The 25,256-nt window shown below is 36.5% G+C and overlaps 1 long non-coding RNA gene across 1 annotated transcript; it reads left to right on the plus strand.

The window, feature by feature from the left end:
- Positions 1 to 500: 500 nt before the first annotated feature.
- On the plus strand, positions 501 to 22,104 carry LOC140700460 (uncharacterized). Its single transcript, XR_012078854.1, has 4 exons — positions 501 to 580; positions 4,229 to 4,315; positions 8,508 to 8,647; positions 21,971 to 22,104. It is a non-coding gene; the product is annotated as an uncharacterized lncRNA (long non-coding RNA).
- The last annotated feature ends 3,152 nt before the right edge of the window (positions 22,105 to 25,256 follow it).

Here is a 25,256-nt window from a genome sequence, read left to right on the forward strand (position 1 = left end):
CTGCTGTCTTCCTCCTGTCTTCTCTACCCCACTGGTCAAGATTCACCTCTGTACTTCCAAGTTAGATCACCTGGCCCCTTAGGCAGCTATTGGAGACTCCAAATCTCATACCTTATGATACAGTGTTTCATTCTTATTCAAAAGTGTTGGAAAGAGCCACAAACTCCAGACGGTGGCCTAAAGTGTGAAACCAAGCAGGCCAGCATAGAGTCACTCCAATAACAGTTTCCTTGCAGGTCACTCTCTGGCTCTATAGCCAGAGCTGCACATTTTAAGTTTTTGTTGCAGCAGCACCCTAATTCCAGTACAAAACCCTATGTCAGTCTCCTTAGACTAAACGATGCAAGAGTAACAAATAATCCCATATCCCCATGTCTTCTGTACAAAAACAAAATTTTATCCTTTGCTCACATTTGTGAATAATGTGACTCAGCTGAGTCTCTGCTTCACATATTCTCTTCATTTTAGAACTAAGGCTGAAAGAACAAGCCATACCTGGGAACATTGCAAATCTTGGAGCAGAGGAGGAAAAATCATGGAGGAAACATTCGAGGGCTCTTAAAGCTTCTGCTCCAAATTGGTACCAATCACTTTGCTTACATTTTATTTTCGAAAACAACTCAAATTGTTAAGGCCATTCTCAGTGGGGCCAGGAATTATAATCTCCTACAGGGAGGAAGAGGTAATATTTTGAATAATACAAACTACCAGGGTACCTCAAAATTAACATGTCCAGGCTAAACACACATCTTTCTCCCAATCTACTCCTCTCCTGCTTTTTCTCATTCAGTAAACAACAGATGCCATTAGTGGAGGCTCCAGAATTTTCATGCTAGGATAGGGTTGGTGTGGCAATTAGGTTAGAAGTAAGAGCTTGGAGACTAGTTTTAAAACTGTATCTTCTTGACTGGATAAAGAAGTTGTGATATGTTTATACAATGGAATACTAGTCAGCCATAAAAAAGAATAAAATAATGCCATTTGCCACAGCATAAATGGACATGGAGATCATCATTCTAAGTGAAGTAAGCCAGAAAGAGAAAGAAAAATACGATATAGTATCACTTATATGTGGAATCTTAAAAAAATACACAAATGAACTCATTTACAAAACAGAAACAGATTCACAGATGTAGAAAACAAATTTATGGCTACCAGAGGGAAAAGGCAGTGGGAAGGGATAAATCGGGAGTTCGAGATTTGCAGATACTAACTGCTATATATAAAATAGATAAACAACAAGATTCTACTGTATAGCAGAGAGAACTACATTCAACATCTTGTAGTAACCTATAATGAAAAAGAATATGAAAACAAATATATGTATGTATATGTATGACTGAAACATTATGCTGTACACCAGAAATTTACACAACATTGTAAACTGACTATACTTCAAAAAAATTTTAATTTCATTTTCCAAGCAAGCACACAGTTTTTATTTAGATTTGTGGTCATTTAAGTCAACTTGATGAACTTGACTGAAATTATAAATTGGTGAAAGTTGTCTCAACTCACCCTCTTGGCTCTTCCACTGGATACCATCCTATTACCCAAACTAGAAACAGCGATATCTTTGAGTTCTCCTGTCCCATCCAGTCCCAATTTCTAGACCTGTGCTGTCCAATACAGCAGCCTCTAGCTACATATGGCTATTGTGCACTTGAAATGCAACTAGTCTGAACTGAAATGTGCCATAAATGTAAAATACAGGACAGATTTAAAAGGCTTTGTTTAAAAAAGGAATATAAAATTTCATTTTTATATTGATGACATTTTGAAATGACAATATTTTGGATATATTGGGTTAAATAGAATATATTATTAAAATTAATTCCACTTGTTTCTTTTTATCTTTTTAATATGGCTGCTAGACTACTTAAAATTACATTATGTATCCCTCGTTTCTGGCTTGCATTATGTTTCTATTGGACAGCACTACTCTAAGCTATCTTTCCCTCTCCATTTCCATGGTCTCAGCCTTAGCTCAGGCCTTCATCCTATTTCAGTAAGGTTTCTGCAAAAGCCTCCTAAGTCCTTCTGCCTCCATTCTTACTTTCTTCAGCCCGTTCTTCAAAATAGCCAGAATGATCTGTGGCCAGGATGATCTTTTAAACTGCAAAACCAGTCATGCTGACTCAAATAGTTTGATTTGTTCTGTGGGTTGCTGTTGCCTTAATTTTATAGTTTCATATATATAGGCTTTCCTGATGATCCAGATCCCTACTTTTCAACCAAGGGTCCTTCTAGTCCCTGGAATATACCAAGACTTTCCAAGGGTATGAGCATGTCTGATTTTAATTGAGTCAACTTCCAGATCCTCCACTTCCATATTTTTCACGTATTTATGTGCCTTTGAAGGCACCTGCAGTCAAAGTTCCCTTCCCTCTTTCCCTTTGACCATTGTTCTTTTCCTCTTGACAAAAGCAAAGGTATCTAGAATCTTACTATGAGGCATTGATGGAACAATTTAAACAGTTCCTTTAAGCAAGGTGCCATTACTGCCTTCCCACCCATTATAAGATGTATTGCCAATATAATACTCACAACATGCTATAAATTTATTTTAAAATATGTAGGAAGATACAGAATCTTTGGAAAATCTTCTAGGGAGTAAACAAGAAAGTTCAAAGACCACTATTTAACTCATCTCTCATGACACCCTACCCATATCCCTACCAGCACCACCTCGTCCCCAACACACACCACACATGCACCACTCACACATACATGCACCACACACACACACATGCATCACACCACACACACACACACACACGCACATGCCCTTTCCTAGCTCCAGCTTTGCTCAAGAGCTCAACCTATCTAGTTATATACGCTTGAGCTTCTCAGAACATTCTCCCTCACCTTCTTTCCCCAGCTAATCTCTGGCTACAATTCCTGCTTCTTTGATGGCATCATCAAGAAAAGGTTACTTTTCAGTTTTGCTAAGTAGAGGCTTCTATTATGTGAGCTTTGACTTTTACTGCACTTTATGAGATGACCCTGAAGGAAAATGCAAGAGATTTCTATCTATTTGAACTTTCATTATCATTGTAGTACCCTTTACCAAGACTTCTCTCCTTTCAGTAGTCAAAGCAAGTTGTTTTTTCCTCCCAAATTTGCATGAATGTTGTAAGTATTGCTGAAAGAGTAATTTCAAGCAGTTTTTCTTTAGGTGTCTTTTTTTTTAACCCCAAACCCCAAGATTTAATTATCGAACTCGTATAATAAGTAAACATGTATGCATATCTTATACTGTTTAGACTGACAGCTGCTGCTTATTGTTGATACATTATGATCTCATAGTGCTGTCACCAAATTCACTGTCAAGGTCATTATGGGAAAAGCCAGAGGGCATATAGGAGAGTGGTTAGGGGCATGGCTCCAGAGTCAGATGGCCTGGCTCAAACACCTGTTAGTTGTGTGACCTTAGAAATTTATTTTACTCCCCTGTGCATCAGATTCCTCATCTGTAAAATGGAGATTACAAGAATAGTCACTCCTTTGTAGAGTTATTGTAAAAGTTAAGTGAATTAAAATTAATGAAGTGCCTAGAATGTAAGTCACTGATTTTTTAAAATAAAAATATAAAAGAGCAGTTGATAAGGTGACAAGCTTTTTTTTGTAAGAGAAATCTTTCATTTCTGTTTATCCACTGGAATACATTTTCAATTCTCTTCTCAATAACAAGCCGTCTTAACAGTAACATCAGTGCGAAGCTAAAATCATCATATTCTCTCTCAAAAAAAATTCCGATTTTTTTTCCATTTCCTTACGACATATGAACTTTTTTCAACTCTCTGGGTTTTACACACTCACACACACACACGCACGCATGCATGCACATAGAGTGAGATTCTGCTGGTGTTACTTGCATTTAAGTGTGGAAAAATTTAAAAACTCCAAACTTCAAAAAATATTTTCCTCAAAAATTGTCAAATAATTAAATTTCCTAGAACATGGCTGGCAACTTTTTCTCTGTTAAGGCCAGGTCGTAAATATTTTAGGTGCTTCAAGCCATAGATCTCTGTTGCCACTACTCAATTCTGCCTTTGTAGCCCAGAAGCATCCATAGACAATAGTGAATAAATGAGCAAGTCTGTGTTCCGATAAAACTTTATTTACAAAAATAGGCAGCAGGCCAGATTTGGTCTGCAGACCATAGTTTGCCAACCTTGTCTTAGTTGTTACTGCATATTTATCTTGTAACTTTAATTATCTCTAGGATACAGCAGCATACCATGATGAGAAGAGAAACAAAATTTGTGAGACAATGAACTACAGAAAATGACATATGAAGTACAGAATACAGGTAAATATAAAGTAGAGGAAAAACAGATGAGCAACATCTGTGGGTGCGAAGCAGATGATACTTCAATTCTCTAAGGTGATCGTTCAGCAGGAAACATAGATTAAAACAAGCACAAGTTTTATTTTCTGCCTGAGTACTTGCCTATACATATACATATATTCATCTCAACTCTCAAAATAATCAGTCAGGGACATATACATCTATAGGGCAGTTCCTTAAACTCTGTGCCTCAAAAAACATCATAAGCTCACTGAAATAATATATTTTTATTCTAAGGGCTCACTGGTGAGTCCTTCATCATCTTACCTAGAATTCCTCTTTCCATATGTCTATATTTCAGGGAGAAACAGAAACTGTGTGGATTGTTAAGAATGTTTTTCCTAAATTTTCAGGCCCTTTGACCCCCCTGGTTTTATTTCCAAAGTTAATCAATTATAGATCAGTTTCCAACTCCTTAACTATGATTCCATTAAACCATAAAGATCAATCATAATGACCCTGAATCAGGGCTGTAACTAAATGAACTGAAAAACAAAGCCAGAAATAGTGAAGAATTAATAGAACTTGATAGTGAAGCCAGGGATTGCGTGTGTGTGTGTGTGTGAATTGTATCACCAAGTGCTTAGAACAGTGCCTTGATACTTACTAGTCACTCCACAAACATTTGTTGAATGATTGAACAAATGAATGAGCAAAAAAATAAAATGTGACAATGAATATATGTATGTATGTTCATGTATAACTGAAAAATTGTGCTCTACACTGGAATTTGACACAACATTGTAAAATTATTATAAATCAATAAAAAATGTTTAAAAAAATAGATGATAAGTATGTAAGGTAAAAGAAGATGTAGAATGTATCCAAACAATTGAAAGAATTCTAGTGATGTTACTATCAAGGGCTTTAAGAGATGACTTGAGGAGCTTGCAACAATTAGGTGAATAACCAATGCATGTGAACCTACTTTTCTCCAAAAAACAGTCCCCAGGCACCCAGAAGTCTTGTTTGTACCATGTGATCTCACCACCAGTCACAGAAGACAACCAGGGATGAACACTTGACCTAGCTAGACCAATCAAATTCTTTCCCCTGAGAATCTGAAACTGAGATTCTGCTGGGCATAGAACTGCTTATAAAGAGCATGGAGAAGCAGAGAAAGTTGGTCTCGAGAGAGAGAAGCAAAATGTCTCAGAAAAGCAAAGGGAGGAGCTGGAGAGAAAGTATTGCCTCTGTTAATGAGAGTTTTCTGGTTCTGACTCTTGTCCATCCCAGAGGCCCAGCTGCCTTCATGTGCCATTGTTTCTGGATATCCTTACAATAAATTCATCTTTTGGGAGAGATGGGAAAGTAACCAGATTTATTTTCTGATGCTCAGAGCCCCAAATCATCAATTAGACAGAGAAGTAGGATGACTGATTCATTTTTTAATATGTTAAATCTGGGTTTTCTTTCCTTCTTTAGCAATATTTTTTACCTCATTTGGTCAAAGCATTCCTACACTCTTCGTTATGTCTTCCATACATTTCCAGGTCTTTTTTTTTTTCCTGTCCTTTTAGGAGATGTCTTACAACATAGGTGCATTTTTACTACCTTAACCTCAGAAGAGAAAATATCCTTGCTTCCCAAATTTCTGAGCACCTTATCATGTCTGTTCCTCTATAGTTAACAGGCCTGAAAGATGGAAGGCTTTCAAGAGGTATAGGATTATCAGAGACAAACACTATAGATAGAGGGTTTTTTCTCTTGTACACGTCTCCACAAAGCATGATGTTATCCTCTTGGGATATAAAAGAAAATGGGACAGAAGACATATAAAGAGGAAATTTGAGCTATAGAATATTATACAAGCAGTGAAATGCATGTCATTTTCTAATCACTTCATGGCTTCAACACCTCTTTACAACACCTTGAAAAAAGTCTGCAAATTTGAAACCACCTCTTGGCAAATTGATTTCTTAATGTCACTAGGCTCCACACACTCTCAGCCCACGCTCTTTCAGTTGCTAAGTGCACTGGATTGTCACAGTATGTTCCAGAGGCTCCAGATTTCTCTTGAATGCAAAAAAAAAAAAAAAGTGCTTCTAATTGGAAACAAATTCCTTTCAAATACAATGTTCTCTAAAAACAAAGAAACAGTACCCATTAGATCTCAAAACAGTTCAAATTAAAACTAATTTCCCAAAGCAGGGGAAAGCTTATAAGTTCTAAAATTCAGTAATATTATTTCACAACTTGGAACTCAAAGATGATTTTTAAATTAATTTTGCATTATTAGCTTCACTTCATTAGGAACGAAAATCACAACATGCCACTAAGTATTTATTCATAAATATGCATTGGCAACTACTATTGAGGAGACATATTGCAGGAGACTTCCAGTTTTCTAAGTTAATAATATAAACAAAATTTTAGGCAGAAGTTTAAGATTGTGTTTTTAAAAAAGAGGGAAGCTATGGCAAGAAATAAATAAGAATATTTAAATTTAATGGGTATATATACATAAATTTAACAAATATTTATTGAGGGAAAGCATGGTAATAAAGTAGAGACAGATAAGATATAAAATGCAGTCCATAGGCCTGAAGAATTTCATGACTAACAGAAGAGGCTGGTCATTCATTCCTTCATTCATTCAACAAGCTTTTATCCAGTGTTTTCCATAAACAAGATACTTCACTGGGTACTAAATCTTAAGGATTGTATTGTAGCATTGAATCACTTCAGTATATTTCATCAAACTCAAGCTTTTACTCTAAGATTTTTGTTATGTTATAAGGACTACATGTCTTTTTGGAAAAGATCAAACCATAACAGAAACAAAAAGTGACACTCCAAAACAACCACCACTAGGTGGGGTAACCAAAATTACATTATAGGGCATCTTTTCACATGTCTTAAAATAAACACATACAAATACAGATAAATACTTTTTTTAAAAACAAAAATGATAACAGACTATGCACGGAGCTAGTACAGTGCACAGCTTGAGAACACGGGCTTTAAGCGATACTGCCTAGGTTCACATCCCAGCTCTCCCGCTTACTAGGCTACATTTGCAAGTTACCATACATCTCAATGCCAAAATTTTATAATCTTTAAACTGAGAATAATATTAGTACATACCTCATAGGGTTGTTGTTGAAAATTAATACTCATAATCACTTAAATCATTCTAATAACCCAATAAATACTAGCTATTATTATTACACCTTGTGTTATTTTTACTCAAGATTGTGGACCTCCTCCTCCACGTCATTTTTTTTTCAAAGACCAAATAGTTCCATGGAATGGATATATTATAATTCATGTAATACACTCTCCTGCTATTATTCATACAAATTGCCCCGATGTATTCACAAAAGAATACTGCAAATAATATCTTTGCACCTATGCTTGAATACTTATGAAGAGTAAATGCTTAGAAAAGAAATAGATGGATAAAAAGCAAAACATATTTTAAAGTATATTTCAGATACTCTTGAATTTCTCTCCTACAATGTGCCAACTTACATCGCACTGTAAAATATGAAAGTGACTTTTCCCTTTATGGGTGTGTGTGTGTGTGTGTGTGTGTGTTGTGTGGGCTGAAAAATGATTATGAAATTTTTTTCCTGTATTTACTTGTGGTACTGTTAGTATTTTCTGTGTCATGTTTATGCTTTTAATAACCCATATGTTTTGGTATAAGATATGAATCTAACTTTATTTTTGTCCAAATGGGTAGACAGTTGTTCCATTATCATTTACGAAGCAGTGTATCCATTCCCAACTTATTTGAAGTGACACTCTTATTATACATTTAATTTCCACATATACGTAGTTCAGTTTCTACTCACTATTTTTTTCTATTGATATGCTTAACTTTCCCTGACAGTACCACATTACTTTAGTTACTATAATGTTGTGGTATATTTTAGTATCTGTTAACTTTACATTCTTTTTAAAACTTATTCCTGTACTCTTACTGCTGCATATTAAGGCAGAGATAGCCAGGTGACCACCAAAAACTCATGCTCCACTTTCATAATGGTCAAAGTAAGGGTCAGTGCATTCAGGTCTAAGTATTGTTGCTGGAAAGAAGCTGCCTCCCTGGGGACTACATTTCTCAGCTCCCCTTGCACCTAATGAGGGTCATATGACTAGTTCTTGCAAATGGAATGTGGGCAAATACATTCTTTGTCCTTTTCAGGTCAAAGTGATGGGGAAACAAGTATGCCCTCTTCACTGTCATTGTCCCCAAGCAAGTACTCCAAGGACCTAACAGGAGGCCAGAGTCACAGAATGAGAGATGTCTGGATTCCAGTCAGCCTAATCAGGAACTCTTCCACTGTGAGTGAGAAATAAATTCTTTATTGTATTAAGTCACTAAGGTTGCAGATTTATCTATTACATTAGCTACTATGTAGATGGTGTATTGCAAATGATAGTTTTTTAAAATCCAGTTAGGAATTTATCTGGGGTCATGTTTTATTTACAGATTAGGTTAAAGGGAACTGACACCTTAACAGTATTGGGTTTTCACATCTACCTGAAATCACATATTTACATTTATTCTGGCCTTTTTTTTATACTCTTCAATAAAGCTTTGTTGTTTCCTTTATGTGAATCCTAAAAATTTCTTGCTAAGTTTATTCCTATACATTTTCATACTTTTATTGTATTGTCTGTAGTCCTCTCCCATTACATTTTCTTTTTGATTATTGCTTGCATATAGATTATTTACTTTTATAAGTTTGTCTTTTATCATCTTACAGTCTTGTTCATGCCATTGGTTCATTGGTTTAATTTCTTGCATTTTTTTCTAGCAGAGAATGACAGTTATGTCTCTCCCTTCCCCACATTTGATACTTCTTAGTTCTTTTTTTTATATTATTGCAACAACTAGGATTTTAAAAGTAATTTTGAAAAATAGCAGTGATAGCTTCCTTTCCCTGTTTCTCCTTTTAAATAAAATCTCTTTAGTAGTTAGCCATTAAATGTAATGTTTCAGAGTGATTTCTGGTAAATTTTTTTTGTCAAGTTATGGAAATCTTCTTTTATTACTACCTTAAAAAAAGGTGTGTTTTCCAGTCAGAATGGCCATCATTAAAAAGTCCACAAACAATAAATGCTGGAGAGGATGTGGAGAAAAGGGAACCCTCCTACACTGTTGCTGGGAATGTACTTTGGTGTAGCCTTTATGGAAAACAGTATGGAGAGTCCTCAAAAGCTAAAAATAGACTTACCATATGATCCAGCATATATCCAGAGGGAACTCCAATTTGAAAAGATATGTGCACCCCAGTGTTCATAGAAGCACTATTTACAATAGTCAAGACATAGGAACAAACTAAACAACCTAAATGTCCATCAATAGATGACTGGATAAAGAAGTTGTGGTATGTAAATACAATGAAATACTACTTGACCATAAAAAAGAATCAAATAATGTCATTTGCTGCAACATGGTTGGAACTGGAGATAGTCATTCTAGGTGGAGTAAGCCAGAAAGAGAAAGAAAAATACCATATGATATAACTTGTATGTGGAATCTAAAAAAAAAAAGAAAGAAAGAAAAGAACTTATCTATAAAACAGAAACAGACTCATAAGCATAGAAGACAAACTTATCGTTACCAGGAGGTAAAGTGGGTGGGAAGGGATAAATTGGGAGTTTGAGATTAGCAGATACTAACTACTATATATAAAATAGATAAACTACAAGTTTATACTGTATAGCATGGGGAACTATATTTAATATCTTGTAGTAACCTGTAATAAAAAAGAATATGAAAAGGAATATATGTGTGTATATGTATGACTGAAATGTTATGCTGTACACCAGAAGTTGACACAACATTGTAAACTGACTGAACTTCAGTTTTTAAAAAAAGATGTGTGGTTGTTGTTAAATTAAGGTGGATCTTGAATTTTATCTAAATGTCTTTCCTCTCTCTGCTTAGATAATTTATCATTTTCTTTCTTTAATATAGTGTACCATATTTATATATTTCATAAATATTAAAACATGTTTGCATTTTGAATAACCCCTTGTTGGTCATGGTAATCCTTAATGTATAGCATCATTCATCTGTTTAATATCTTTGTGCATACTTTCATATCAGAGATTGGTTAATAGGGGTCTATGTGTGTGTGTATGTGTGTACAATCTTTGTTTAGTTTTCTTATAAGGAATATTCTACCCTGTAGAACAATGTTAAAATTTTTCACCTTTTCTGTGCTCTGAGTTAAATATGATACCTCTTCCCTGAAGATTTGAAAAACTCACTTATAAAAGCACCTAAGGAGAGTGTCTTTAGTGGAGAAAGGTTTTTGCTCATTTTCTACTTTATCTACAATTATTGAATTATTTAAGTTGCCTTACGTCTTCTCGAATTTTTAAATCACTTTTACTTCCCTAGAAAAGTATGTATTTCATTTATTTTTCTAAAGCTTTCTTTTCAAAGTTTCCATAATGTTCTCTTTTAATTTTTTTAAACTTCCCTTCACCTCTGCATCTTTGTGTCCTTTCATGTTTTTAATCCAGCTTATCTATATCTTCTCTCTTTGTTCGATATTGGATAGGCAAGGATTTGTCTATTTGAATTGCATTCTTTTTCCCCTGAAAATCAGCTTTCATTTAAAAATTCTAAAAAGAGTGGAAACATAGGAAAAATTATTTTTTTTCCTCTGTCAGATTAAAATTTGGGTGTATTGCTTTAAGTTTAGTGATGTTTCACCTAAACAGATGTCTGTAGGCTGAAGAAAAACATTTAACACATCAGTTGAAGTTTATCCTATCTGCATAAGTTTATCCTGACTGCTTGGGCATTCTGTATATTCAAGCTTATGGATTGTTTTATTCTCATCTTCTAAGTGTTTACTTATTTTTGATCCAATTTATCTGTCAGTTTTTGAGAGAGGTGTGTTTTAAAGTTTTCAACCATGATTATAGTTTTTTTTCAAATTCTCTTAGTCTTTCTAATAGTTTCTAATAGCTTTTGGCTCATAGATTCTGAAACTATATTATTGAGATAATACTGCACATTTATTACTATAATGGATTTTATTTTTGTCAATCCAAAATTTTTCTCTAAATATGGCAACTTTTTGCATTGGGAGCAGCCATGTTAAAATGTAACCCCAACTTTGGCCGTGGATTGTTCTGGGTAAGTACTTTACCAGCTGAGCCAATGATCTCTTCCTGAGAATCCTGGCTTGGGATTGTGAGACTCATCAGTAACTGAAGCTATAAAGTGTAAAACACAGTTGGCACAGGCCCTGTCACCAGTTGAGCAAAAGGAACTGAACTGCAAAGAGATTGAAGGAAGCAGATGCACAGAGAGACACCCAGGTATCAGATAGGGAGATGGTTTCTTGGGTAGAGTTTGATCCTCAACTGTAGTCCTTTCTTTAGGCTCTGTGAGATATAGTACTCAGCTCCTTATGATAAATTCTCCTTTGGTTTAAACTAGTTCATTTCTCCCACAATTATTTATGGAATATTTTAGTATGTGCCAGGTGCTGATCTAAGTACTAAAGAGACAGCAGAGAACAAAGCAAAGTCCCTGCCCTCATGGAGTTTACATTCTAACTGGGTTATATAATAAGCCAGCAATAAAGAGAAAAAGGGGTATATTATTTAGCTAGGTGGCCAGGGAAGTCCTTCTGAAGAGGTGATCTTTGCTCAGAGGCCAGAATGAAGTGAGAGTGAGACAGATGAATATCTGGGGGATGAGCATTCTAGCAAGAGGGAAAAACAAGGGCAAAAGTCTCACAAGAGAAATCTTTAGCCTTCTAAGGAATGACGAGAATACCAGCATGCCTGGAGCTACTGGGCCTGCAAAGATGGAGAGGTACTCAGAGGCAAACTCACGTAGGAGCTTATAAGCCTTGATAAAGATCTTGGAATGGAAAGCTACTGAAGGGTGGAGACATAACCTTGTTACATGCTAGATGGATTGCTTTGGCTATGGAGGAGGGAATAATAGACTTTAGATGGGCAAGGGCAGAAGCAGGGATGCCAGTTAAGAGGCTCCTACTGTAGCAAGAGACAGAGGCTGAAGTGAAGTTGATGGAGGTTTGTGGTTGGCTAGATGTTGGATGGAGGTAGTTGGATTCTATTTTAAAGGTAGAATTAATAGGACTTGTCTATGGGAATGTGAGGTGGGGGGAAAGGGGAGGACTTTGGGACTTCAAGATATTTGACCTGGACAAGAAGATTACCAGTTTTCAGTATTCTGGTGTTCCAGTATACCTTGTTATAACTAGGTGTTAAAATATCACTATGTTTCTTTGTTAAATGACAGTGTTCAGCATTTTTGAAAAATCTGAATTGCTCATGGTTTAAGACATATCTATAATCAACAATGTATATTTATTATTCAGATTTTGAGCCACTCTGTTATGCAGCCCATCTTTTGAGCTACTCAGTTGTTGCTGTGTTGTAGGGGTTTTGTGGGGGAGGATAGGACTGCCAGGTGTCCTATATTTACAGAAACATGTCCTCTACTTAATGTTTTTGTCCTATGTCCTGGATAAACTTTGTTAAGAAATGTTACATGTTTGTTTGGGGGATTTTTGCCCAATAAATAACAAACAATGGACAGTTAGAGTCATTTTTTTCCAAAACAGTAACTGGTACTTAAATCACTTAAAGGGCGACATCCACAGTGAAGATCAGGACAGTCCTCTGTGGTCTTTCCTGTAGGTTTGGCTGAAGGAAGGCCAAAAAGGGAACTGAGAATTAAAAGTACTTATTTTTTTTTCATATTCAAGAAAGGATAAGACTGTTCTTTGGCTAAAGACCCAAATTGTGAACAAGTAATCACTATTAGTGATAGATAACTTTGGATCTGTACAAATGCTCTGAAAATCAGCTAATAAACAACAGCCTCCACTATTTTCCGAATGCTGGCAAATTAATGATAGCACCTGGCTTCTGAAAACCAGCCTATCAGTGATAAAACCCACAGTCCTTGGAGTCAGCCAATCCACAACAGTTCCACCCTTCTAGACAACAGCCAATTAGCTAGTATTTCAAAGTCAGTGGCTGAACAACAGCCTGACTCTCATGACCACAGAAATGCACCTGAAAATCTGTCAATCCCTAAACACTCCTGCTTCTAAAAAGCCCACCAAACCCTGAATGCCAGGCTTCCCAAAACCTTTCAGAAGATCAGATACGGTGTTGTTTGGGGAGACTGTGCCTTTTGAGTTTTTTCAAAGTTCACTTTATTTTTTTTCCATTAGACAAACAGTTTGATTTATTTTTAGTCTACTAATTCTCAACCTTTTCAGTGGTTCAAACCCTATTTATGTGAATTGGACTTGTGAGTGGCAGACATACTGATGCTGTGGGATAATTGATCTTTTCAGTTCTGGCAGTGGTTGCCATTATATTATCTATTTGTGTGTATTTGAACTCCTAATGCCAAAACCCAAGTGTAAATTTTTTGCTGAGTTTTCTGAATGGTGGACTTATATTAAATAGGGAAAAGGTCATTTTGAAGCTCTCAGTATTCAACTGTTTACTCAAGGTAAAAAATAGAAGAAAGTCAGATATAAATCAGTATATACCAACAGCTACGCATATGAGATGTATCACTCAACTACTACCAAAGAAAGTGATAAAATAATGGTATTTTATTAAGAGAAATTCTGATGAAGAAGATAAAACAATCACAGCAGAATAGCCTTTCATAGTATCAGTCTTTCAACTCAAATGATCTAGCTGAAGTACCCCACTGCTTAAAAAAATTGTTGAATGTTTTATAAAAGAGAAAGAACAGATGAAATATTTATCCTTTTAAGTGTAAAGTTTATTTGTAAATGGAATAGCATTACATATGGACAGGGAAAGAAATTCCAGAAGAATTCCAAAGAAATGGATAACTATTATGGTACTTGCCATGACAATTTCAGTCCTTTAAAAATCCTGTTCTTTCGCATGGATGTTACTAAATTCTCATCCAGCTTGGCAACAAGTGGAATCATGTGCAGTGTTGTAGAAGAGGGAATAAAAATCGATAACAATACTCTTTTGTTGGGGGACAACGTTTTTAAATGTTATTAATCAAAATAGCACGGCATAAATCCTGAAGAATGAAAAAGCAAGTTGTGCCTGAAATATGGTATCACGTGCTTCAACAAATCAAATTTGAAGAGCAATTCTCGAGTTGTTAACTTTATGCCAGTACGTGTCAGTATCCTATCCTGGCTCATATTACTGATGTTGAGTATATTTTCTCAGTAATTAATGTTCAGTGGACAAAAGAATGAAACAAGTTGACAGCTGTAGAAGCTGTGTTATGTAAACTGAACATATACTATAACTGCAAGACATTTTATAAGCAAATTCTGCATAACAAAGAATTAAGGATAGCCAACAGAAATACAATTTAAGGAAGAAGTATAAAATTTAGATACTTAGAATTTATTTCAGATAAACAAGTAACTTTTGCATAAGTATATCCCTTGTAATATTTTTGTTACTCAATGTACATATACATAGGCAATTAGAAACAATTAAAATTTAATCGAGTGTCCTTTTTTTAATTTGCTCAATCTGGCAACCCGAAGGGAGGGACAGTTCCTTTTCTTATTTCCCAGAACTTACATTGCTTCTTTTAAAACTAGCAACCTATTTTTGTTTTATGGATGTAATAAATTCATATGGATCTCTCTATTTCCTGTATTAATTCTATTTCCTCAAAGGAATTTTTTTTGGTTTCTACAGAGTGGTATCACTCTTTCAGGCTGTTGGTTTTCCTCAGATGTTCAGAAATTCTTGGCATTTAGTCACACTTACGATTTCAGGTTTGATTGACCTGGTAGGTAGCTGGAATGTTTGAATTCATAAAATTCATGTTTTCTGGGCAGTCTATGCAATTTTGGGGTAGGCAAGAGAGCGTGGCCATGTGGGCTTTCCTTTGGGGGCATAAGTATCCCTCCATCCCTTTCAACTAAAGGAAATAATGTCCTGGTTTGCCTGGGATGGTCACAGGTGACATTTCTTATCCTGGCATAATAGTGCTTGCTTTTACTCCAGTGTCCCAGTTTAGACAGCAGATTACATTTTCATTCCTTCTTATGAGAGATGGAAGTTAGCTGAGATATTGTCCCATTTCTCTCTTTGGCCCCAGCACCCACCTTGGGAGTATCTTGTGGCCAAAATTCCTGTCAATTTAGAGAACAGAACTCATGGCTTTCACCTGGGGGCAAATGCTACCGCAGCCCCTTGAGGAATAAAAGATTGGTCCAGCTACTCTTCATCCCTGCAATTAATTATCCTACTGACTGCCCTGCTCTGCCCTTGTTACTTAGCATCTTAGGTTTCTTTGTCAGGGGTCATCAGAGCTGTTATCTCTCACCCAGATAGAATTATATGTTTGTTTTGTTGGTTTTTTAAAAAATCCCTGGTGGACATTATCATCCATGATGAACCCCATCTGCTTTAACATTCAGCATTAAACCTATAATAATAATAATCAGGTGAAATGAGAAAACTTACGTGTCAGGCACTGTTCAAAGCACTTCACTTGTGTTAATCCTCAGAGGTAGGTACCTTCATTTTCCAGATATGGAAACTGAGGCATAGAGAGGGAAAGTAACTTACCCAAGGGCTGGAAGGCCCAAAGAAAGTAGGTAACTTATCAAGAACCAGAGCTCATAGTTTTGAGTCCAGAGCTCATATTTTTAACCACCACCTAAATCCTTTATACCAGATTGTAGAACTCTTCCTGGCTTTCTAGAGCAAATCTTTGGGGCTTAGCACTTCTATGTTAGTTCTGTCATTTCTGTGGGGTTTTTAAATGGAAGGAGAAGTTAACTCATGAGGTCAGTTAACTATTTGAGCCAGAAACTTATCAAACATTTTTGTTTCTTCCCCCCACACTCAGGTGTTTTTTCATGTTAACGAAGGGCTTCTGGCCTAAATGATTATTTTTTGTTTTGTAGTCTGTCTAAACCTTCTGTTAGACGGCACTTTTTAATATGCACAGACATTCACACTACTTCCCACTGTTTTATCAACCTAGAAAGCTGAATAATGATCTGGCATAAAAGCAAGAAAGGTACCATGGAAATTTCCACACAGCCCCAGATAATCCACTATAGGTACATTATGGGTCACCTCAGGGCCCTAAAAGGGCACCCCTTTACAGTATATAACCCCAAATCATATCCTAATCAGAAAGGGACAAGGCCAATCTCATTATTTTGCAAATAATAAAACTAATTTCAAAGAGATCAAGTGATTCACCCATCATCTTACAGCTGATTAGTATCATTAGTGATAGGCCAGAATTACTACCCAGTGTCCTAACTCCGAGTTCTTTTCATTCTTTCTCACTGCCTATTTTGTTGCTTTGGGAACAGAAAGAGAAAATCACTAAAATCTAGATTTTCATTTAGAAATGATCATTTTATGTAGGTTTGATCTAAATCTGGACCCATACATTAATGAGAATTACTATCTCAATTTTAAAGGAAAACTTTTTAAAACTGTCCTATCTGTTATGGTTCCCTACAGTATTTTTTAGCTTTCTCTGTGATATACATGCTCATAGAGTAAACCATGCTTCTTTCCACCCCCGGAATAGCATTGACTTATATCTGTTCAAATATATTAACATTTCTCATCTCAACTGACTCACCTGCCAAGAGCAACAGGCTTTTGTACCAGTTCCCAGGGTCATCCATATCCCCCCTCTGCTAATGAACTTGGAAAAGTGAAAGCTTTTTTCTTATTCTTGTTTTTTCTGGTAGCGGTTGGCTTTTTGAGTTACAGATATGTTTTAGAAATTGCAACACTTAAAGGTTAAAGGAGGGGGCTTAAGGTAAAGGAAAAGGGGGAGAATTAAGAGATATTTCATGATTTATCAACAGATGAATTTCACATTCTAAAAGGAATACAAATGACCTTCTTGTCCAGGACCAGAAGGAGGTGTTGTAGAAGGAAAAAGGGGAAAAAAGGTGAAAATAAGCTTCTAAGTTTTCATCGCTTGTTATAAGGAAGAAATAGCTACTGATACTCAATAATCTCTGTTTAGAAGCATGTTGGGAACTAAGTTCTAAAAAGTCAACTACTTATAGTCTATAAATTCAAGATGAAAAACAATAATTCTTGTCAATTAATACCTGTATCTTCTCTCCTTGACTGTCTCCAGCCAGAGTTAAAAATCGGCTAACACTGGTCTAAGTTACCCATAATTCCCTCAGAAGATGCACTTCTTTGCAATCAGCAAAACCCTGCGTTCCACACCACCCTAATCACCTGACCAGCCATTTGCCTCTTGACACTGATGCCTCTAGTTGGAAGCAGCAGAGTAATATCCCATCTACACTCCTGTTAATCCTAGCTAAAATAGCATGTTTTCCTGTTTTATTTTCTTAATAGCTGTTTTTGCTCTCACAAATTATTTTCATGTTTACATAATTGGGGTCTGTCAGCTCTTTTTAGAGAAGATTTTGCCTGTCTATTTTACTCCACATTCAACTCCAGTTTCTAGAACAATGCCTGACACTTAGGAGGTGCTTGAAAATATTTGCTGAATAAATAATGTATTTGTCTCCCTTCAAGCTTCGAAGCTTTTTGTCCTCTGGAATACCAAAAAGCATCTATTGACATCAGTGCTCATTTCAGTCGTCACTTGGAAATGTCCCATCTCTGAAATCTTAAACCCTACGAAAATTCGCTCCAATTACTATCCCCTCTTTCTCAGGTTCATTTTCTACTGCTTTATTCCCAACCACTCAGGACTCCCCAGTTGTAACATGAATGTTCCACCATTTCTAATACTTTACCTCTCACTTCCACCTGCAGCTGAGCATGGTAAAAGCATAGAGTTTACACCCACTAGCTTGATTTCACTATCTCCCCCTCTCTCTCAACCCAGGCATTCTGGCTTCTGTTCCCACCATTCTATCAAAACTGCCTTTGCCAAGGTCACCACCCCATAATCCTATCAGGTTGTAAAAAACTTCTTTAAAAAATTCTAATACCAAATATTAGGAGTATGTGGGAAAACAGGAACTTTCTTACTGCTGGGGTAAAAATTGATGTGACCATTTTGAAAAGCAATTGACAAAGTTAAAAACATGAATTACCAACAACATATTCCACAAGAGAAACTCTCTCACATGAACACAAGGAGAAATAAATATGTGAATATTTGTCACAGCATTGTTTGTAATAGCAAAAATTTGAAAATCACCTAAATAAATGTCTATTGAGGTAGAGACTTGTACCTGGTCCCCCAAATTTTTCTTCCTTTTCTTCATCAGTAATTGAACAACCAAATTTTAGGCATATGGTCACTTAAAATAAAGATTTCTTTTCCCAGTCTCTTTTACAGCTGTGATCATGTGATTAAGTTTTAGCCAAGAGAATGTAAGTGAAATTGGGGATTGAAATGTCTTCCCTTTGCTCTTTCTATGAGAGGAATGCAGGTATGTCCACTTGAGCTGGAGCTGCCACCCTGAACTTAGAGGTGACCTGTATGTAAAGGTCCATGCAGAGTGGAGTAGCAAGACAGAGGGAGCCTGGATCCCTGAATCTGTAACACCCCATACCATCTCTGGAGAACTACCTTTGGACTTACATACAAGAGAGGAAATGTTCTTATTTTATTTACGACTGTAATTTTGGTTTCTATTGGTCATCTTTAGCCAAACTTTGTCCTAACGATCAAAACAGTGTATTCATTAAACAGACTCCAGTACAGTAGGAAGTAGAGAAACGAACAAGAGGAATCTATCAACATGGATAAATCTCAGAAACACAGTACTGCAGAATAATGTGTGCAAAGTTTTACTATTTCCTTAAAGTTACACCGCAAAATAATGTATATATATTTTATGGATTTAAATATATTTGCATAAAAATATAAAACTTATATGAAAATGATTCACAACACTTTTAAGATATTAGTGTCCCTAGGACAGGATTCTGATTCTACATTGATTAACCCGCTACATTATTGATTACATTATCAAGCAGGATGCCCAAAGCCAAACCAATTAAAAGCAACTCAGTTTGTCCTGTCAAGAGCTTTCAAGACTGATCTGTCTAGCTTTCCCTTATAAATCACTGTCACTGAAATAAAGCCGTGCTCTTCTCTGAGTCACTCCTGAATGCTGAGAGCTGAGACAAGCTGTTTCTGGGATATGACTTAGTGGAGAATATCCTGCCAAGCTTCAGTAGAATTGCAGCAGCAGAAATAGCCTTGGCTAATTGGCCACTATGGATTAACCACAATTATTCATTTTCACCAACTCTTTCCTGAGCATATACTGAGTTAGGATTATGAATGTTGACCCTGTAAATTAAGTAAAGTAAAAAAAGATCTGGCTGCATTATTTTTACATGTGGAGGAAATCTGAGCTTGAGATGAAGGGAAAAATCAACCAGTTAGCCATTTTCAAGTTCCTGTTGATGGTGAGAATAATAACCACCATTGATTGAGTATTAATCAGTATATCAGACATGTTATATATATTCTGTTGTTTAAAATAATTTTCACAACAACCCTACATTATTAATTTTAAAACTAAGGATTAGAGATAGCTAATGGTCACATAGGTAGAAAGGAGTTGGACCTAGATTCTGTGTAGAGAACTGTCTGAATGTGAAGTCTATAATCTTGAATATTGTACTAGGCCATTTACCACCACTAACATTATTTACTTTCATGGGCTAGTCATACGTACAGGTAAACTAAATAGTTGATTGCATTGAAAAATTAAAATGGTGATTATGTTATGCATTTAGAGGCCATTGAAGGGTTTACCTGTCCCCAAACATCTCCCCATCTCCCCATTCTGCAGTGTTGCTACCTTTTATGTTATTTTTTGGGTTAAGTCATGTCCTTCAAAGTATCAGTAATGTTTGTCCCTTGTGAGGGAGACATTATCATTAACTAATCCTTAGATTAATTAACAAATTAAACTACAACCTAGTAATAATCTATTCAAACTAGATTCCCCAAAGAATGAGATATGTGTTATATATAATGAAGTGGATAATGTAAAAGTCTTTTAAGAATCAAAATGCAACACTGTAAATCCACTATGCTTCAATAAAAAAAGAATCAAATATTCCTAGGAGTATATATATTATAACTGACTGTATTTCAATTTAAAATATATATATTCTTAGGAGGAAAAGCTGTAATGGAGAAACCTGGAGAGCGAAGTGTACCATCGAGATGCTGAGTGGTCTGTAGATTTGGTATCTCCGCCTGAAATGCAGTGTTCGAATTTGAGGAAATCTTTAAGATTGTCTATCACCATCCCCTTCATTATCACACTCTCCAGAAATATACCCTGTGCAAAGGAGGAAGCTTAGCCCCAGAAGAGTCCTCCATCTGGTGATAGTCATGTTGATATATTTTAATGGTGCTAAGACTAAGTCTCAAGCCTTTTGACTCCAAGATCATTTCTCTGTCAAAAGTTGGGGAGAAAAATGCTGAAAAGAAACTAATGAGAAAATAAAGAAAGGAATATTGGGCCCAATTCATAATTTTAATCAGCACAAACCCACATATCCACCAACTGCCTTTATCTGGTTTCAGATGGGAGGAAGGGAAAAAACGGGAAGTAAGAAGATGGCTGGGGGGGCGGCAGGACATTCTGCCTCCTGTTTTGGAAGGAGGCTGTTCAAATCATCAAAAAAGCTGGAGCTCTGATTTCTACTTTCTCCGTGCTTCAAGTCCATAGTTGATCTGAGAAGGAAGGAGAGGCGGCTTCGGTAACGGGAGGAGCGGCTGCTGTAATAAAGCGGGAGGATTCATCTTAGTATTATTATTTATTCATCTTATTCCAGCCCAGTCCTACCGCCCACAACAGCCCTTCCTCCCCCAGGAGAAATCCCAAGCTCTAGTGAAAATGAGCCTTACACTCCCCTGGATGGATGTCATTTTTGAGCCAAAGTCAACTTTGCTGCAGTTCTCTTTCACTGGCTCTAGTAATGCCCTCTAGAGCCACTTGAATGGGCCAAATCCCTCTTCTGCATCATAATCTGTCACATATCTGATGAGTCATGTAATGATAGTAGTAACAAACACTTAATATAACGCTATGTGCCAAGCACTTTCCAAAGTGTTTTACTTAGAGTAATTCATTTAACTTTCACAAAAACCCTAAGTACTATTTTCATTGGTCCTGTGGAAAACGGGCATAGAGAGTTAAGAACCTTGTCCTGCTCTCACGGTTAGTATGCATTCAAGCTAGGATTTTTGAGTCTATTCACTCAATCACTGTGTTACACAGACTTTTCTCCACTCTTTCTTGCTCTCCCTTCGGCCACCCCTCCTATGATGTGATTCTCCACCCCTTCACCTTTTCCTCTGACTCACACTCCTGTCGGTCAGTGCTGCTTTTAAACAGAGTCACTGTCCAAGATTGAGTTCACTGAGAAGCAGGCTCTGAGACAGCGTGTATAGCACGCAGGATGTTTATTAATGAGCGCCCTTGATGTCAACACCTGAGTGAGATGCACAGGGCCGCGGGAGGACAAAGCAGACTTAAGACATTTTCACAGGTTTTGTAGGTCTGTCGTAAAATATTTGTCGGTTACCCTGAAATTGTAAACCATGTTCAATTGACTAGATATAAGATCTGCTGAAATTTTGACTACATTTAATCACATGCCCTATTTTTGTCCCCAATTTAGGCAAGTTCACTCAGATCCCACTATTAAAATGTTTACGAATGTTGATAATGAAAACCATTGTACTGCTTCAGCCTAATTAAGTAAAAACTTCTGGATATAGTCACCCCCTCAGAGATCTGATTTATCTTTAAAAATAAAAGGTAGGTTGTTCTCGTAAGTGTTAAGAAGATCCCCTAAAAAAATTATTAGGCCATTATTTGTATGCAAGTTCTTTTGTTTGTTACTTTAATGCTACTGCTGGTTGATCAACCAAGTTGTTTTTAAGAGCTCCACTGTATTTAAGCATGTCTGTAAAGTAATAGATAATTAGTCTCTAGGGAAAAAAAAGGAGTAGAATGCCACAGCCCCCACAAATCTGTTGCTTGTCAGATGCTTTATTACAGCGGCCGCTCTAAATGCCATTAAAGTTAAACCTTGAGTTCTTACCTTATTTATTCTTACAGTCTGTTTATCAACTATTCATATTTCAAAACTCCATACTTTGTATTCTTGTTTTTATTCCATTATCCATTTCAGCGGCCACAATTTATGAGCTAAAGGAATTTTTATAGTATACATATTAAAAATCATGCAAATGTATAAAAGGGAAATTTATGAGAGCATTATTTTAATACTAACAATGAATACAGAAATGAGGGAAATTTTCAAAGGGAAATTAAAAGCAGGTAAGTAGAATAACAGGAAATTGAATGCACTGAGGAAGAATTTCCACCTGCTAAATTAATATTCTCTTCATTCAGCGCAAACTCCAATACCGCATTGTTCCTCCACATTGTTAAGTTTGCTGAGAAGATACTTTAAATGGTAATTTTCATTTTCAAGTTGAATTACTTCACAAAGTAAGCCAGTCACATTCTTTGGATGCCAGGCTCTTCTTTACATTTTTCAACAGGCCATAGCGTCTCCCTCTCAGACCCAGCAAAATTCAGGTTACCTCCTAGGAACCCAGACGTAACTTCTTGCTCTTCGGGGTAGTCCAACCCTGTCTCTTTCACTAAACTAACTCAATTCCTTCATTAATTTTGCATAAACATTCTCCATGGAAACAGCTCCTTTTTAGTCACACTGAGAAAAGAGCAAAAGAGCTCGGCTGCTGGGTATATCCATGAGAACTCTGTATTTTGTTTAACCCCCTTGAACTAATGAGTTTGATAGACATCAAAGAAGAATGAAAAGCTTATCAAGTAAGTTGTTCTATGTGGGCAGCTTTCCTATGAACGAACCCAAAATTTCCTATAAGAATTATATAATATGCGTTGCCCTCTTTGCCACAAGTCCTTATCTTGCCTATGATGTAAAGCTGAAGTGTAAGAGGGACACATCCAAAGAGAAGGGTCAGCTGGAGGCCCTGAACCAACTTTATAGCTGCAAAGGGAAATTGACTAATCTTAGAAATTTGCTTTTCCTTCCTTGTTGTAGGCTTGATCCAACTGGAGGAAATTCACTGGTATTTCATGATTTTCCTTTACAATAAGTTGTGAGCAAGCTGCAGAGGAAACTAGTCAGGTCAGAGCAGAAAGGAAACTGCCTAGCACCTTCGTCAGTTTCCTGTTGCATCCAACTGATAGCAGAAAGGAGAGGATGTGATGTTATAGGCGCTGGCCTTAGATTCCCAGATGCCGCTGATAAATGCTGCCGCCTTCCATTCAGTGGCTAGTGATTCACAGTTTTCTACTGATCTAATCTAGGTTCAGACTTTAAGACTGCTCCTTAATTACCCTTACCTTTAAATGCTTATGCTGTGTAAGATATAGAGAGCCAACAGTTAAAATATTTCCTTTACAAACCAACCCATGATCTACCAAGCTCCAGAAGTACACAGGATCTATTTCTAGAGAAATTAATGCATTCAGACTTTGGTCAGCTCACTACAAACATTTCCATGGCAGAGAAGGGGGAATGTCTTCTGATTTATTCTTGGGTGGAGGTGGGTTGGAGTTACTTCATTAGAAACTGTTTTCCATTAGGGTGCATGACTGCTCTGCTTAAAAATTCCAATGACTTTGTCTTGATTACAGAATAGAATTCTAGTTTATTTGCAAATAACTTAAAAGCCTTGAACAACATAGTCCCTACCCACCTTTCCAGAACTTATCTCAAACCATCCCACTATTATTATTTTTCTTAAAAAGTCTACACATTGCTGTCCCAAGCTTCAGAGCTTAGGCTTCGGCTAGGCTGTCATACAAAATGACCTCATTATTTCTAATTCTCCTCTCTAAGTCATGTCCATAATGCAAGTCCAGTTCAAGTTGCTGTTTCTCCATCAAGTCCTCCCTGACTACAACAGATATGAATGAACTGCATAAATCTTTTTATAGTATTTATTGTATCTACTTCTCACTTGGCCATTAATCACTTCCCTGATGGAGCACATATTGTGCTGTTTTGTTGTGTAATACTGTTTCTTAATCCTTGTATTCCTGTTTAAGTTTATATGCTTTTGTAATAACTTTGGGAGAAAGGTGATGTATTGTACTTCTTTATATGCCTGCACCCCATCCAAAATAGTGTCTTCAATTCAGCAATACACATTTTAGATTAATTTATTGAAAATGCATAGTATAAAACAGGAACAGACACAAACACGTATAAACTTAAGTGGAGTGGAATAATTTAGCACTACAAAAAGATAATCATGTGTTTGAGGGATTTAAATAGGTTAGGTTTTACAGACTCTCAGATTTATAGTTTAATAGGAGACACCTTGACTATTTTAACCAACCAATCAACCAACCTATTAAGCAAGCAAAAGCAAATAAAAAACTCTTCTGAGTTTGGATGATAATGATGTAGGTTCATGGATTATAATAAATGGACCACTTGGGTGTGGGATGTTAATAGTCAGGGAGGCTGTGAGCGTGTGGGCACAGAGAGTATGGAAAATCTTTGTACCTTCCGCTCAGTTTTGCTGTGAACTTAAACTGGCCTAAAAAAAATAGTTTATTTTAAAAAATCCTTCTGAGCACCTACTGTATGGAGCCCATTTATGTACCATACCAGATCACTTAACAGTATCTGGTCCCCATTCCCACATCTCAGTTACTTGACATATTCCACAATTACTGGGATAGAAAGAGGAGTCCCTATGTACAGTGACACCTGGCAAGAAGGGACCGTTGTATGTGCACATTGGCTGCGTTGGAACCTGAAGGCTCTGCCTTCACCAGAGGCTGCCTGGACTGGCTGGAAATAACAGAAAGGCTAAAGAAGTTAATGCCCCCATAGGATAGACTTTAACCAGTGAGAGACAGTAGACAGGGAGAGCCAACAAATAACCTGTCTT

The sequence above is a fragment of the Vicugna pacos genome, chromosome 12 (assembly GCF_048564905.1).
Source record: "Vicugna pacos chromosome 12, VicPac4, whole genome shotgun sequence".
Classification (NCBI taxonomy): Eukaryota; Metazoa; Chordata; class Mammalia; order Artiodactyla; family Camelidae; genus Vicugna; species Vicugna pacos.